The 15,040-nt window shown below is 48.1% G+C and overlaps 3 non-coding genes across 3 annotated transcripts; 1 reads left to right on the top strand and 2 right to left on the bottom strand.

The window, feature by feature from the left end:
- Positions 1-1,264: 1,264 nt before the first annotated feature.
- Positions 1,265-1,336, top strand: TRNAT-UGU. The gene has a single exon. It is a non-coding gene; the product is annotated as a tRNA-Thr (tRNA).
- Positions 1,337-6,746: 5,410 nt separating this feature from the next.
- Positions 6,747-6,818, bottom strand: TRNAC-GCA. Its single transcript has one exon. It is a non-coding gene; the product is annotated as a tRNA-Cys (tRNA).
- A 5,933-nt stretch (positions 6,819-12,751) lies between these two features.
- TRNAT-AGU lies at positions 12,752-12,826 on the bottom strand. Its single transcript has one exon. It is a non-coding gene; the product is annotated as a tRNA-Thr (tRNA).
- Positions 12,827-15,040: the final 2,214 nt, after the last annotated feature.

The following is a 15,040-nucleotide window of genomic DNA, read 5'->3' as shown; positions in this document are numbered from 1 at the left end:
CTATAGATTTTACAGCCAGACTAGATCACTAGGTACCTCTGCTCTGACCTGATTCAGAACAGAGTCCAGAGAATTTTACCCAGTGACTCCTACATCCACCCCAAGATCTTCTGGCTGAATGAGGAGGGTTCATTCAGAAAGTCATCGTGTTTGGGTGTAAAGGTGTGAAATGATGGGGAAATTGGCCCCTCTTTCAAGTTTAAACGTTGTAACTTCTACACCTAGACCGGGGTGGCCAACCTGAGCCTGAGAAGGAGCCAGAATTTCCCAGTGTAACTGCCAAACGTGCACCTTTGTATGCAACTACTGAGTCAATTGTGAACCTTCCCATCATTGCCCTTTGCTCTTAACCCTGAGGCAATTGCCCAATCATTGGGGCCATTTCCCGCCTCTCTTTCATACAGAAGCACAATTTTCTTTGCACAGACACAGGAACAGCAAGATCTTTCTCTGTCCCTTGTGCAAAGCAGGGGGCCAAATTCCATGGAAACAATGGACAAGCAGGGGGCTCTGGGCACATCCAGCCCTGGCCGTGAGATGTTCCCTCCCCTCTTTCTTTATGCTGCTGCTGCTATTTCATGGATTGTCTGGGATGGGGAAAAAGCTGAGTTCACTCCAGGTGGAGGGGAAAAGAACCCTGAAAATCTCAGGACCCAACCCCTGCTACCAGGATCACTGAGGTGCTGGGAATCTGCCTGGGAAAGGGACTGTGTGAATTGTCAAGGTAGGGAATGAATAACAATCTACAACAAGATCCACCTCATTAAGCACTGACACAGGCTAATCCTGCTGGCAATAGAAGGGAAACTGGGAGCCATTCTTTGCTGTTCAGCCATGGAAACAGTGACCCAATCGCACTGCAGTGAATGTGCTGGGGAAGGCTGGACTTCACAGGCAGGTGGAAATAGTAGATCCTAGAAATACCTGGAGCTTCCCACACCACTGCTGCCACCAGGGTGAGGTGTTGAGCTGCTCACAGCATCCCCCGCTATGACCTTGCAGCAGGGGATTGCCGCACCCCCAACCCAATGCAGGGGAGAGGGCTGAGTGTATCTCTGCACCCTGAGACCAGGGCATCCACTCTCTCTGCCCCACACATAGAATCTGGCCCTGCTGAAAAGTGACCCCTATGAACAAGTCACCTCCAGGAGAGCAGGATTGGTCCTCAGAGAGGGGAACGGGCTTCTTGTGAAGCTTATAGGTCACTGGATGCTCTGGAAACAGGAAGGCTCTGAGTGTAACTCATAGCAAACACAACCTGCTAGGGGATGTAGCTCAGTGGTTGAGCACATGCTTTGTATGCATGAGGCCCTGGGTTCAATCCCCAGCATCTCCATGATCATTTTTTCACCCTGCTGCTTTGCTCATGCCCAGAGGGGATGTGGCCCACCAGTCTCCCTGCACCAGTTTCAGTCCTGCTCAGTGAGGAGCAAGTGACAATTGCATGGAAGGTCTGGGGGGGGTTCTGCTCTTAAGTCACCGCGGTACATTTAAGATTCCCACCCGCTGTCTGCTTGGGACAATGGTAGATGAGAAGGGCGAATCCTCCAGCACTGGAGGGAAAGGTCCCATCTGCACAGACTGAGAGGCAAGGAAACAGAGGGGCAGGGTAGAGAGAGGTCAGTGATTTACTCCCAGCAGGGGACACTGTCTTTTTGAGTATCAGAGGTGCCGTGTTAGTCTGGCTCTGTAAAAGGCGACAGAGTCCTGTGGCACCTTCTAGACTAACAGACGTATTGGAGCATGAGCTTTCGTGGGTGAATCCCCACTTCGTCAGATGAATGGAGTGGGAATTCTGTGACTGGCTAGCCAACTACAAAAGCAGTTTCTCCTCCCTTGGTGATCACACCTCAACTGCTAGAAGAGGGTCTCATCCTCCCTGATTGAACTAACCTCGTTATCTCTAGACTGATTCTTGCCTGCATACTTATACCTGCCCCTGCAAATTTCCACTACATTCATCTCACAAAGTGGGATTCACCCATGGAAGCTTATGCTCCAATACGTCTGTTAGTCCGTAAGGTGCCACTGGACTCTGTCTTTTTGAGGCGAGTGCTGCTGGCTTGGGATGGTGCTGACGATGGATAGAAAAAAGGCTGGAGTCAATGGCAGATGGGACCACAGAAGGGGAAGGGGAATGGCAGCCCCACAGAAGGTCCTGGGTGCTCAGATGCCCCCAGTTATTGCACCCAGGCCTGTCCTAGAGAGAGAAAAGACACCGAGGGACCCAGCCCCCCTACAGTGATCCCATGGACAAGAACCTGGTTAGGAGTGGGGTGAAGGTTCCCTCTGGGCAAAGGGGAGCTGAAATCCCTCCACATCCTGGAATTTAAGCAACGAAAGCTTCAAACCCTGCATGGGTGTGGGCTGAGGTGCATCAGCAGACGGTTGGGCAGGAGGTTTGTATAATTTTTGGTGGTGCCCAGAATGGGACCAAGTCCTGCCCCACACACCTGTGTAAGGCTCTGGGAAGGAGTTTGGGTGTGGGAGAGAGAGGGGTTGGGCTCTGGGAGAGTTTGGGTGCAGGGTCTGGGCTCAGTCAGGGGGTTGTGGTGAAGGAGGCACTGTGGGGAGGCAGGCTCTTGGAGGGAGGTTGGGTGCAGGTGTGGGGTCTGGGCTGGGGCAGGGGTTGTAGGAGAGGGTGAGGGGTGCAGCATTTACCTCAGGCATCTCCCGAAAGCAACCCGCAGCCCCTAAGCTGGAGGGCCGGGGGCGTCTCTGCGCACTGCTGCCCGCAGACTCCACCCCTGCAGCTCCCATTGCCACAGTTGGCAGAGTTGGCAGTTGGGGCAGGGGCAGCATGTGGAGACCCCCCACCCCCACAGTTGTTCTTCTCACAGCTGGCTGATGGGGGGGCAGCAGGGGATCTCCCAAATCTGGGGGAATCTCTCTGTGCCCCAGTTAGTTCTCCATCCTGTCTCCCCCTAACCACGCACCACTCCCCTCCCCATTATCAATGTTTTAAAGTAAACCTTCCCTCCCTTTATGGGATACAGACTCTGTGACAGAGACTGACTGGGGCTCCTCTCTGCATGGCCCCAGTGGGGAAGGAAAGAGACTGGGGGAGGGGGAGAAGATGGGCAGAAGGAGTCAAATGGGGCAAAGCCAGAATAGAGATTTTCTTCCTGTTAAAATGCACTGGAGTCTCATCGCTGAAAGGCCGCATCTTGAGTTAAGTTTGAACCAGCAGCCTTTCAATTACCAGGCAAAGATGTGAACCACAGAGACTGATAACTGCCTGCTTCCCAAATGTGTTTAAAAAACATCTTTAGGGGTGCAACTGGTTAGTGCAGAGGGACCATCTGTTGGGGTTATGAGTTCAAGCTTTCTCTCAAGCCCTTGTTTCTCTTACCTGTGTAGTTTGTTTTGCCTAATTCATACACAAAGTGCTACACTAGATAAAGGAGAGTAAGTTCTAAAATGTAGAGGTGGGTGCATACTTTAGAAACATCCCCCCTGTGCTGCCATTAGTTCCAGTAGATTGTTCACTGGAAGGGCAAATTGATTTCTTTGCTGCTGAGAAAGATGCCAGGACAGGTCTGTGGGCACCAGATCTCTCTGCTTCTTCCAGTTCCTTCCCTGCTCCAGTCACTGCTGTAGGAGGATCCTATATGCACTGAGCGTAAACATTTTCCTGGGCCTTCTTAGCATAGTTGGCAGCATGTCAGTCTCATACTCAGTAGGTCCTGAGCTCACACCTCAGAAAAGACAATGGTTTTCTGCTCCCTGCTTCAGATTTTCTAAAGGAAATCAGAGAAAAGAAGCTATAGGAGAGTGGTTCCTAGACACTCTAACACACACAGATTTTTCTAAGGCATTAACTTTTCCTTCTCTGTGGCGTTTGTATTCTCCATAGAGCAAAATAAAACAAAAACATGCAAGTCTAAGACTAATACAGTATGAAACTCAATACAGATAAAATCTCATCCTCAGAGATCTTCCAATAAGTTTATTTTGCAGACTAGACTTATTTCTTGTCTGGGCCCAATATTTTCACCTGGTATAGTCCTCGTTCCAGCTCAGGTGGTAGCTAGGGGATTTCTCATGACTGCAGCCACCTTTCTTCTGTTCCACCCCCTTAAACAGCTTTGGTACAAGGCAGGAATCTTTTGTCTCTCTCCTGGGGAAAAGCCCCAGGTTTAAGATGGATTCCTGTACCAGGTGACATGGTCACATGCCCTGTGAGACCCCAAGCCTTCATTGTTCCTGGCCTGACTCACAGATGGTGCAGGACAGAGCCATCTCCAGTCAACTGTCCTGGTTAATGGGAGCCATCAAGAGTCCAAACCACTAATAATTAATGGCCCACACTTTGCATCATTACAACAGGACCTCAGAGTTATAGTTCATATTTCTAGCTTCAGATACAGGAATGATCGGTTCATACAAATAGGCTGAACACACACAGTAGATAATAAGCTTTGTAATGATACTGCACAAGAGACCTTTTGCATGAAGCATGTTCCAGTTACATTATATTCACACTCATTAGCATATTTTCATAAAATCATCAACATCACAGCAGGGAAAGGGTTTTACTGCGGCACCTGGGAGCAGTTGAGTTTCATGTTCAGGCTCTGCTATGAGTTCCTCCAGGTTTCCCATAAGCACACAGGGCCCTTAGCGGGTACTCTCGATACAGGAATGGCCCAGATACAATGAAGTGATGGGAATTGCATTTTCCTTTTTAATTTTTGAATTTCCAATGACATTTCTATTTGTGATTTTGTTTTGCTTCGTATAACTGTGTTTTCTCAGGGACTTGATATTTACCAGGCTAACTAACAGCTAATAACGGGAGACTTCCAAGCAGGGCGTGGGCGAGCGGAAAAGAACTGTAAGAGACGCTGGTTTTCGACCTTGTGTTAGATAAGAATAGAATGCAGATTGTAGCAGAAATTGCTGAGAGAAGTAAGCTATCAGAAAGGAATATGTACAAACAAAATGCAGTTGTTGCTCCTTACTGTACGTCGCAAAAGGTATAAATGCTTGCCTTAATTGTTTATCTAACCGAGACCTACCTCGGGAGGGGAAACTCTGCCTGTCTGTACTCTCCCGAATAACTGCAGTTGCTCGAAATAAACGGCATAATATAATAACATTTAACATCTCTGTGGTGGGAAGAACAACTCAACAGCCCAACACTGTGGCATTTGATTTCAAAAAGGAGAACTATACAAAAATGAGGGGGGTTAGTTAAACAGAATTTAAAAGGTACAGTGACTAAAGTGAAATTCCTGTAAGCTGCATGGACACTTTAACGACACCATAATAGAGGCCCAACTTAAATGTATACCCCAATTTAAGAAACACAGTAAAAGAACTAAAAAAGAGCCACCGGGGCTTAACAACCATGTAAAAGAAGCAGTGAGAGACAAAAAGACTTCCTTTAAAAAGTGGAAGTCAAATCCTAGAAAGGAGCATAAACATTGCCAAATTGTAGGTGACAAATCTGAGGAACTGTCACAGACTGAAGTGTCACTAGAGGAGGTTTTGGAATTAATTGATAAACTCAACATTAACAAGTCACCAGGACCAGATGGCATTCACCCAAGAGTTCTGAAAGAACTCAAATGTGAAGTTGCGGAACTATTAACTATGGTTTGTAACCTGTCCTTTGAATCGGCCGTGGTACACAATGACTGGAAGTTAGCTAATGTAAAGCCAATATTTTAAAAGGGCTCTAGAGGTGATCCCGGCAATTACAGACCAGTAAGTCTAACATCGGTACCGGGCAAATTAGTTGAAACAATAGTAAAGAATAAAATTGTCAGACACATAGAAGAACATAAATTGTTGGGCAAAAGTCAACACGGTTTCCGTAAAGGAAAATCGTGTCTTACTAATCTATTAGAGTTCTTTGAGGGGGTCAACAAACATGTGGACAAGGGGGATCCAGTGGACATAGGGTACTTAAATTTCCAGAAAGCCTTTGGCAAGGTCCCTCGCCAAAGGTTCTTACATAAATTAAGTTGTCATGGGATAAAAGGGAAGGTCCTTTCATGGATTGAGAACTGGTTAAAAGACAGGGAACAAAGGGTAGGAATTAATGGTATATTCTCAGAATGGAGAGGGGTAACTAGTGGTGTTCCCCAAGGGTCAGTCCTAGGACCAATCCTATTCACCTTATTCATAAACGATCTGGAGAAAGGGGTAAAAAGTGAGGTGGCAAAGTTTGCAGATGATACTAAACTGCTCAAGATAGTTAAGACCAAAGCAGACTGTGAAGAACTTAAAAAAAATCTCACAAAACTAAGTGATTGGGCAACAAAATGGCACATGAAATTTAATGTGGATAAATGTAAAGTAATGCATATTGGAAAAAATAACTCCAATTATACATAAAATATGATCGGGACTAATTTAGTTACAACAAATCAGGAAAAAGATCTTGGAGTCATTGTGGATAGTTCTCTGAAGATACCCACGCAGTGCGCAGAGGCGGTCAAAAAAGCAAACAGGATGTTAGGAATAATTAAAAAGGGGATAAAGAATAAGACTGCCTATATTATTACCCTTATATAACTCCATGGTATGCCCACATCTTGAATACTATGTACAGATGTGGTCGTCTCATCTCAAAAAAGATATACTGGCATTAGAAAAGGTTCAGAGAAGGGCAATTAACTTTATGCATTTGTGCAGGAAAACATTGAGGGTTTCCATTCATTTCAGGGATCCCTATCCAGTGGAACTCCTGAACATAATGGAAATGCCATTATTTTTGTTGAAGGAAGAGGTTTGTAAGGGGGCACTTGGATTTGAACCAAGGACCACTTAAACTGCAGTCAAACACTCTACCACTGAGCTATACCCCCATAACTCCTGTGTAGATAAGTCAGAGATCTTAAAGATTTTGAAGGACAGGCCCTGCCTCAGCGATCTCCTGTTCTGTTCCCAAACCACAGTGCTTTTAAAAATGGGTTTGATTAAACTTAAAGATCCATGTAAACAGCACAGCTTGCACACCCACCCCCATAGCTTCCCCCAGTGACATAGCTACCACCTCTCGGGGAGATGGATTAACTACACGGACGGGACAGCTCTCTCCCCTCCGCTTACAGCATCTTCATTATTTATGAATAAGTGGAAAATAATCTCCTGAATGGACAGTAACCAATTTATCAAATATTGCTGGGTCTGCATTCAATATGGGTACCTGGCCGTATTGGCTGGATTAGTAGGAGCATTGCCGGCAGATCCAGGGAAGTGATTATTCCCTTCTATTCGGCACTGGGGAGGCCACATCTGGAGCATTGCGTCCAGTTTTCGCCCCCCCACTACAGAAACAAATTGGAGAGAGTCTAGGGGAGGGCAACAAAAATGATTAGGGGGCAGGGGACTGATGAGGAGAGGCTGAGGGCAGGGCTGCCCGGGGGGGGGCAGGTGGGGCAATTTGCCCCAGGCCCTGCAGGGCCCCCACGAGAATACAGGATTCTAGAGTATCGCAACTTTTTTTTATGGAAGGGGCCCCCAAAATTGTTTTGCCCCGGGCCCCCTGAATCCTCTGGGCGGCCCTGCCCACTCCCCCCCCTTCCCTCGTTCTCCTCTCTCTGAGGCCCCACCTGTGCTCCGCCCTCACTCCCATTTGGCCACTTCCCACCCCCCGTTCTTCCACTGTGGCTGAGGCCTGCTGGTCCACCTTTCGCTCACTCCTCTCCTCCCCCAAGGCCTTCCTGCCTGCTGCTCGTGCCTCTCCATCCCCTACCCCAAGGCCTGCCTGCTGCCCCCACCTCTCTGCCCCTCCCCTGAGACCCGCCCTGCCCAAACCTCTCTGCCTCCTCCCCTAAGACCAGCCCTGCCCACCACTTGCACCTCTCTGCCTCTCCCGAGACCCACCCTGCCCAGCGCTCACACCTCTCTACCCCATCCCCTGTCCTGCCCTGTCCACCACCCCCACCTCTTTGCCCCTCCCCTGAGACCCACTTGTCCACCTCTTTCCTCGGTCGTCTGTTGTTATTCCTTGAAACATCAAGGATGGAATTAAAAGCTGAGTTTACTCCAGGGTGAGGAAAGAAAGGAGCCACCAACCCCCCGACAAATCTCAGTGCCCCAGAGAAAACCTGCCCCCTGCTATTGCAATCACTGATGTGCTGGGGATATGGCAGGAAAGGGACTGTCTGAATGATCAAGGCAGGAAATGGACAACAATCTACAGCAACGTCATTGACCACAAACACACTCTAACCATGCTCCTGCCAGAAGGGAAATGAGCAGGAATTCTTGCAGTTCAGCCATGGACACACTTACACAAGGGCACAGCATTGAGTGTGCTGTGAAAGCTGGTCTGAGGAAACAACTGGAATTGATCACTCAGTGAGAACAGAACTAGAGTGCAGTGAGAATAGTTGTGGCTGAGTGGTTAAGGCGATGGACTAGAAATCCATTGGGGTCTCCCTGCACAGGTTTGAATCCTGCTGACTACGGAGAAAGTTGTGGTTCTTTAGTTTCAAGGGAGCTGGGTCTTGTCTTACCCTCAAGCTGTGTCTACACTATTGGGTAATGCGGCTTTAAAGTGTTTTAATTAATCACCTGTTGCATGTCCACACTATGCCCCTTGTGTCACCAGAGCACATCCACGCTAGAATCTTGGGTGGCCACAGAGAGCAGTGCACTGTGGGTAGCTGTGCAACTGGCTGCAGGGTGTTTTGGGAAGGGTTTGCAATGCCTCATGGGCCCGTACAGCATCACATGATGCAGGTTTCTCTATCCCACCGTTCCATGGGCATCTTACTAGATTGCCAGCTGCTTTTCAACTGCAGTGTGCGTGGCGGGGTAGAGAGTGTGTGTGTGTGTGGGGAGAGGGAGTGTGTGTGTGGGGAGAGGGAGTGTGTCGGCACACTGTCTCTATGTTCAGACAGCTGCTGCAAGCAACCAGTCCTGAGGCAGGGGGAGGGGGCACCCCCAACATCAGCCCCTGCTTCCCTCACTGGCTCAGCTCAGCACAGCAGCCTCTGTCACACGCACACACACACTGCTGCTGCTGAGCTCTGTGTCAGGGGTGCTGGAACAGGGGGTTTAGAGGGCCGTGGCCCCACCACTCTTAACTGGCTGTTAGGACAAATGATGGAGAGGGGAAAGGGGGAGTCTTGAGGGGGGGAGAGGCATTCTGTGGGTGTGGCCTCAGGGGGAGAGGTGGTGTGAGTGTGGGTCCTTGGGGAAGGGTTTTCATGGGAGTGCCACAGTTCAGACAATAGTGACCCCCCACTGTAAGGAAGCTCCCGCCGCCCCTGCTCTGTGTTGGTAGCGCGGGAGAGAGCAGCGTTCCAGGGCAGTGATTTGCTCCCCGGGGCTCCGCCAGGGGGGCTTGGGAGGCTGCAGGGAGCCCTGGGCCCTTTAAATCACCAGCCTGGGGAAGCCGGGCCGGGCTGGCACAGCGTACCCGCTCTTGCCAGTACCCCATACCGGAATGTACCAGCTTCTGGAAGGTCCTCACATGGATCAATAACTGGTTAAAAGCCAGGAAACAAAGGGTAGGAATAAATGGACAGTTTTCAGGATGCAAACAGGTAACTAGTGGTGCCTGTACTGGGACTAGTCAACATCTTCATAAACGATCTGCTGAACAGCGAGGTGACAAAATATGCGGATGATCCAAAACTACAGAGGATAGTTAAGTCCAAAGCAGACTGGGAGGAGCTAAAAAGAGATTTCACAAAACTGGGTGAAAGGGCAACAAAACGGCAGATGAAATTCAATGTTGATCAATGCAAAGTGATGCACATTGGCAAACATAATCCCAACTCTATATATAAAACGATGGGATGTAAAATAGCTGTTCCAACTCAAGTGAGAGATCTCGGAGTCACTGTGGATAGTTCTCTGCAAACATCCACTCAATGTCCAGTGGCAGGCAAAAAGCAAACAGAATGTTGGGAATAATTAAGAAAGGGATAGAGAATAAGAGAGAAAATCTTATTGCCACTGTATAAATCCATGGTACGCCCATATCTTGAATACTGCATGCAGATATGGTCGCTCCATCTTAAAAAAGATGTATTGGAATTGGAAAAGGTTCAGAAACGGGTATGGAGTTTCTGCCATATGAGGAGAGAATAATAAGACTGGGACTTTTCAGCTTGGAGAAAAGCTGACTAAGGGGAAATATGCTAGAGGTCTATAAAATCATGACTGGTGTGGGGAAAGTAAATAAGGAGTGTTACTTATTCCTTCTCATAACACAAGAACTAGGGGTCACCAAATGAAATGAATAGGCAGATCGTTTAAAACAAACACAAGGAAGTATTTTTTCACACAACGCACAGTCAACCTGAGGAACTCCTTGCCAGAGGAGGTTGTGAAGGCCAAGACTATAACAGGGTTCAAAAAAAGAGCTAAATCGATTCATGGAGGACATGTTCTGAGCCAGGATGGGCAGGGATGGTGTCCCTAGTCTCTGTTTGCCAGGAGCTGGGAATAGGTGACAGGGGATGGATCACTTGGTGATTCCCTGTTCTATTCATTCCCTCTGGGGCACCTGGCTTTGGCCGCTATGGGAAGACAGGATACTGGGCTAGATGGACCCAGTCTGACCCAGTCTGGCCGTTCGTACGTCCTTATGTCCTTATGCTCCTTTCATAAGATGCCTGGGATTCTGCCTCACAATGTGTCCCTGAGGTCTCAGCCAAAATGCCCAGACAGGCAAACACTCTGGGCTCCTGAAGCCTCGGCCACCCACCTAGTGCCCTATGGCTCATCCCTGACCCTTGCTGCTGCTCCTTGCTATAGACTGTGAAAGGAGCGGAGGCAGCGCAGGAGCCTTCTGGGGACGCAGATCTGAGGCTTTGGGAGAGACACATTGTCTGAGCCATCAGAGCGCTGCAAACCCTGCAGCCACCCCCTCAATCCGGGGCCTGTTCCAGCCCTGAGTCTGGGCTACCGCGATCCCTCCCCCAGAGCAGGGCGCCCACAAATTACAGCCTGGAAATAGGCGTGTGAGATTAACTCCTGTTCTCCCTGACAGGACCTCCCCTAGACCAAGTGCCTCTCCCAGGCAAGACATGTCTTCAGTGCCCCCCCCTCCCCATATGTTAAAATTTTGAATATCTTATTTTTCATTGCATTTGTAGCTCAGCTCATGATTTTGACGCACAATTTCGATGCATGATTTTCTCTGTCATATAATATGATAAATTTGCAGGCTAGGTTGTGTAAACCTGTATTTATTCATGCCATATATAAGCAAATAAAACAAATGCATTTTCTTTAAGCATATATGAACTTTTTAATTTTGACAGTAACTGAAATGTACTAACATCTAGCAATGGAACTGTCACTAGCACAGGGTGGGCCGGTATTAAATAGTGTTACAGTAGGAGACAGCGTTAGGATGTTAACCCCAGGCCTTTAGTTGAAAGGTCGCTTCTCTCGCCTTTCCCCCATGAACTGAAGCGCAGCATTACAGAGATCCAAAGATTGGCCAATGGCATTTTCAAGTGCTAAAATAGCAAGCGATGTCGGTCTCTCATTGGCCATCAGCGACTGAAGATGTGGTTTAATGAGCCAGAGCTTCAAGGCGAGGGTGGCTCTGTCCACTGCCTTCCGTTGCGCTGCTGGGCCCCAAGTCCCTGGTGGCCAATATGTGACGCTGGGAGAAGAGAGTGGGGTGGCAAGTGGCGGCAGGACTTCTGCCACCAGGGTCTAGCTGCCCAACTTCCTCCTGGTACTGCTGGCCCCCCGTCGCCTTCAGGAAACCCAGGAACTTAGGCAGGAATAGGGCGAGGAAGCAAGTAAAGCCGAGCAAGGAAGGCAAAAGTGAATCTTGTCTTCATGGGCCGCTCGCAATGACGTCCTTTTTCTGTGCCATAGCTGACAACAACATCCCAGACAGAAAAGCAGGAGGCCAAAAAGAAACCGAGCAGCTGCTGAAGTAGTTCAGTTGGGAGCGTGCTAGACTAACAGGCTCTTCTATCCCCCTGTGGGACACAGGGCTCAGGGGTCCCACTGTTCAGGTTGCATCCCATAGATCCCATCACAGACTTTCAACAACCACAGCAGATGTTCACTGGAACAGTGAGAGAGATGGCAAAATAGTGATCTCCAAGGCCTGCAGACATCAAACTATCAGGAATTCTGTGCACAGAGAGGACCCTGCAAGTGGAAAATGCCTTTGGAAAAGACCCTTCTGTCCCCAGCTGTGGTCGTACAGTGCTTAGTGCTCTGCGTTGTGGCCTCAAGAGCCATGGATGCAAGTTGAGTTACGGTGACCTTTTCCTTGTCTCCACGTTTCTTAGGTGCCTCCTTCCAACACTTGTCAGAAAAAACGACTGGTTTCTTTTGGAAGCATTTGCATTGCAAGGCAGAGGCAGTCCTCTCTGTTTCCTCAAAAGATTGACCAAAAGGTAGGAGGAGTGGGCACATTTGGCAAGGCACCACTGGGTGCTGCATCTCTAACCTCCACTTTACCTGGCAGGTGTCTCTGGAACTTTTCTCCCAGTGGCTCCATTTTTCATCAGTGACAATCAAAAGGAAGGTGACATGACATCTGTGTGCAGACATCCCCAGCGAATCACAAGGACATGTGGCGCAGGCTCTCGTGTTGCAGCAATTGCAGTTGAAGCAACCACCATGCTAATGCCAGTCACAGCAGCCTTTTCATCAACTCCAGGCTTGTGATTTGATTCTTTCCAATGCTTCTCTCCAAAGAAGCCTTTTCCTTAGCAAGCAATTACTTGGATACCAAGGGAGGTCTCTTCTGTTTCCCGGAAAGACACAGAAAAATGTGAGCAGAGGAGATGAAAGCCATAGAACAAGGCACCACTGGGAGTTGAACCCAGGATCTCCTGTTTACTAGACAGGTGCTTTAAGCCAGCTAAGCCATGGTGCCTGCCGCAAGAAAGTATTTGCCACTGTTCCATTTGATGGTCCAGGACAACACCTGCAAATTCCAAACTACAGACGTTCCCCATTTCCCTCAAGACTTGCAAGGAAGAACTGGCAGGCCAAGCCAGGATCTCCTGGTTACAAGGAAGACACTTCAGCCAGCTCTTCCCAAAGATCACTATCCAGAGACCTTTAAACAGCCACTGCAGATGTTCACCGACAAAGAGATGCCAAAATAGAGTTCTCTACTGCCTGCAGCCATCACGCTACCAGGAGTTCTGTGCACAGAGAGGCCCCTGCTGGTGGGAAAAGGCTTTGGTAGAGACTCTTCTGACACCACCCGTTCTCATATAGTGTTTAGCGCTCTGTGTTGTGGCTTCAGCATCCACAGATGCCAGTTCAATTGGGGGACATTTTTCCTGTCTCCACATTTGTCTAATGGCTCCTTTCAACACTTGTAACCAAAAAGACCTGTTTCTTTTGCAAGCGATGTACAGCTAGGCAAAGGCAGTCTTCTCCATTTCCTCAAAAGATCACCAAGCTGTGGGGAGAGGAGACACATTCAGCCAAGCTGGATGCTGAATCTCCTCTTTCTTCAGCAGGTGTCTGTGAAGGACACAAATCTCCACTGTGTAGAGGTCAACAATAGGAGTTTATTACACACAGTGCTGGTGGAGTGGGCTTATTAGGCTCAGAGACACTGTTAATTAATTAATTACAATAGAATATATAGATTTTCCATGGGTGGGGGAAAGTGACGGCGTAGGCAGTTCCAAACCCTGGGACACGTTTTGCAGCAAGACAAGATAGCACAGTAGCCAATGGTTAACAGGTTACATAATGTCTCCACCCATGGTCTCAAGTTAGCAAGTTAACATTTCATTAATACTTTGATAAAATGTTAGTAGTATAAAATATATAGGTTGAATTCTGATTTGGGATCCATAGGAATGGAGCAACTCCTTTGATTGTCCAACAGGTACATTCCTAGGGGTTAAAGCAAAGAAAGAGTGAAAGTATGTGGCAATAAAGATTGTTTTCTGTGTGTCTTAAGGCAGGCATTGGTCCCTGGGAAGGGAGGTGGAAGGATGCCATATCTTATACTGACGTGCCAACTTTTCATAAACTCAAGGTTGGATCTGTGGGAAGAAGGTCTCCCTAGAGAAGAAACAAACACAATAGGAATAGGGATTCTTTCTTCAGTCTGCAATTCTGAATAAGACACAATCATTTAGTTCTTAGCTCCAACACCTGGCACTTTGCTGACCAGGCCTATGTTAGCAAGCAAGGCTTTCTGTTTACCCAGCTTTCTCTTAGCTGGTCACTATTTGCTAAGCCTCTGGTCCCTTGACCATACTCTGGACTTTGGGTCTGGAAAAGAGCTGGCACAATCCATAGACCAGGTTGTTATATAAAATGCACATGGATTTGAACCCTTCACATACAGTAATGGCAAAGTTCTTGGTTCAGGCTTGTAACAGTGATGGAATAAACTGCAGGTTCAAATCAAGTCTCTGGAGTCTATTCAAAGCTGGGATGAGTCATTCAGTCATTTGTACAGAGCTTCAGTTTGTAGCAAAGTCCCTCCAGAGGTATGAAGCAGGATTGAAGACAAGATGGAGATGAGGCATCAGCCTTTTATAGTCTCTTGCCATGTGGTCTTTGCTTTCTTTGTCCCAAGGACACTCTGTCTAGCACGTGGCATAGAAAAACCTTAGAGTTCTCTCCATAGGCAGGTCCCTGCTACCTTGCTGAGTCACAAGGTGTATCTGCCTTCTCTCAATGGGGCGATTGTAGAGCTGATGGTCCTTAATGGGCCATCAAGCAGGCTAGGCAGAACTGACTCCAGCTTGTCTGGGGTGTTCCCCGGAAGCAGAGCACAAGATTGAAATACAGACAGCATAGAGCCAATATTCATAACGTGAACTACAAAAATGATAGACATCTAGAGATAGCATCATTATCATCAGCCAATCAGAACCTCTCCATAGACCCCTTGCACGACACCTTTCTACAATATTGGCTGCAAATATAGACCAGTGGTCACAATGGTGATCTATACAGTTACAGATTATGTCAATAACGTCACAGGAGGTGACACGGCATCAGTGAGACTGATACTGGAATACTGCCTCCAGTTTTGGTGTCCTCGTTTGAAAAAGATGTTGTGAAATTGGAGCTGGGGCAGCAAAGAGCCACCAAATGTTCTGAGGGCTGC

The sequence above is a fragment of the Mauremys reevesii genome, linkage group 14, assembly GCF_016161935.1.
Source record: "Mauremys reevesii isolate NIE-2019 linkage group 14, ASM1616193v1, whole genome shotgun sequence".
Lineage (NCBI taxonomy): Eukaryota > Metazoa > Chordata > Testudines > Geoemydidae > Mauremys > Mauremys reevesii.
The sequence above is the reverse complement of the archived record's forward strand: the minus strand, read 5'-3'. Positions and strand labels throughout refer to the sequence as shown.